Source organism: Bison bison, unplaced genomic scaffold (assembly GCF_000754665.1).
Source record: "Bison bison bison isolate TAMUID 2011002044 unplaced genomic scaffold, Bison_UMD1.0 scf7180017864352, whole genome shotgun sequence".
NCBI classification, from domain to species: domain Eukaryota; kingdom Metazoa; phylum Chordata; class Mammalia; order Artiodactyla; family Bovidae; genus Bison; species Bison bison.
The window spans coordinates 3,960,505-3,962,570 of NW_011494924.1; the positions used below are offsets into that span (position 1 = coordinate 3,960,505).

Genomic DNA, 2,066 nt, shown 5'->3' on the forward strand with positions numbered 1-2,066 from the left:
ATCAGTTCTTCAGTGCTCAGCTTTCTTTGTGGTCCAACTCTCACTTCCACACATGACTACTGGAAAAACCATAACTTTGACTAGATCGACCTTTGTTGGCAAAGTAATGTCTCTGGTTTGTAATATGCTGTCTAACGTGGTCATAACTTTTCTTCCAAGGAACAAGCGTCTTAATTTCATGGCTGTGGTCATCATCTGCAGTGATTTTGGAGCCCAAGAAAATAAAGTCTCTCACTGTTTCCATTGTTTCCCCATCTATCTGCCATGAAGTGATGGGACTGGATGCCATGATCTTAGTTTTCTGGATGTTGAGTTTTAAGCCAACCTTTTCACTATCCTCCTTCACTTTCATCAAGAGGCTCTTTGGTTCCTCTTTGCTTTCTGCCTTAAGGGTGGTGTCATCTGCGTATCTGAGGTTATTGATATTTCTCCCGGCAATCTTGATTCCAGTTTGTGCTTCATCCAGCGCAGCATTTCTCATGATGTACTCTGCATATAAGTTAAATAAGCAGGGTGACAATATACAGCCTTGACGTACTCCTTTCCTGATTTGGAACTAGTGTGTTGTTCCGTGTCCAGTTCTAACTGTTGCTTCTTGACCTGCATACAGGTTTCTCAGGAGGCAGGTCATGTGGTCTGGTATTCCGTCTCCTTAAGATGGGCTACAGCCCATGGGGTCACAAAGAGTCAGACACGACTATGCACACACGCACATGGAAGAAGAAAGAAATGAAACCAGCCAGGGGGTGTCAGAGGGAGTCAGAGTCTGCCTCAATACAAGATACCTTCTAACAAACAGATTAACATTTTATAACCTTTCCCAGCCCCTCAAGCCTTAACTGAACAGTGGTCTTATGTAATTATTAAAATTCATTCATTCAATGAATTACTATGTACCAAGTGCTGTTCTAAGTGCTGAGGATACAAAAATGAACAAACAGACAAAAATCTCCCCTGATCTCAGAAACTGATATTTTAGTGTCAAAAAAGTAAAATCTAAACATAAGCAACATTTCAAAGGAAGTTTTCCACAAGAAATATTCAAAACACTAGATCACAGCATGTTGCTTTAGCTATGGTGTCAGTCCTGATTGTGACCTGGTTCAAAGGATTCCCCCTGATGTTTCCAACTTGGCTTTTCAAAAATACAGGGGAAAATAAAAGGTCATGTGAGTGCCCATTGGGTTCCACAAAGAATTCCACTCACTGCAGTCAGACTTTTAGGGTCAACGTGGCGGGTGGCCAAAATGAGAACTAAATTTGTTGAAGCCAGATCATGGTTACATGAATGTTCATAATCCCTACCATTCTTTCTGTGCATATGTTAGGTATTTTCCATAAGACAGATATTTTCATATTCAAAAAAGAAATTCAGGGGACTTCCCTGGCGGTCCAGCAGCTGAGAATCCGCCTTCCAATAGAGGGGACGTGGGTTGGATTCCTAGTCAGGGAACCAAGACCCCACATGCTGCAAGGCAACCAAGCCTGTGTGCTGCAACTAGAGAAAGCCTGTTCACCGCAACAAAGACCCAGCACAGCCAAACAAACAAAAAACAAAAAAGAAGTTCAGCAGTAGTCCTGGATATCAAAGGCCTCTTGAAATCAAGGCTTCCCTATATTCGAAGTTTTAAACAGCTTAAGCAGAAATGAATAACCATCCATCCACGTGCTCTAAAAATGATCTTTGTATTGAATAAGCAGTAGAAAGGGATGAACCTTAGGTTCCTCTCAGTACTGAGACTCTACGTTCTAGTGGAAGATCTAAAGTATAATTGGAATCAAGCAAACATGGATTTGGGCTAATTCCCGAGTTAGTACATACAGATTGTGATCTGTTTACTCTCTAATGCTAACCAAATGTCAGAAAACTCAGTGCTGATTCTCATTTCTAAGCATGTAATGATCATTTTTATAATTATTTCACAGTATTTACTCTAAATCCTTTCTTCTTTTTGCTTTCAAAAAAAAAAAAAAAAGATTGTTTGAGCTAAAATAGGCATTTACAGCGATTGTATTTTACAATGTTTGTGAATTTTAGATCTTATTCTCAGGTACCCGAAAGTCAC

General features: G+C 40.1%; 1 protein-coding gene across 2 annotated transcripts in view; it reads left to right on the plus strand.

Annotated features, from left to right (window-relative positions):
• The window catches only part of TBXAS1 (thromboxane A synthase 1 (platelet)), a 173,616-nt gene that overhangs the window by 105,281 nt on the left and 66,269 nt on the right, over window positions 1–2,066 (plus strand). The gene's annotated exons all lie outside the window — the stretch shown is intronic.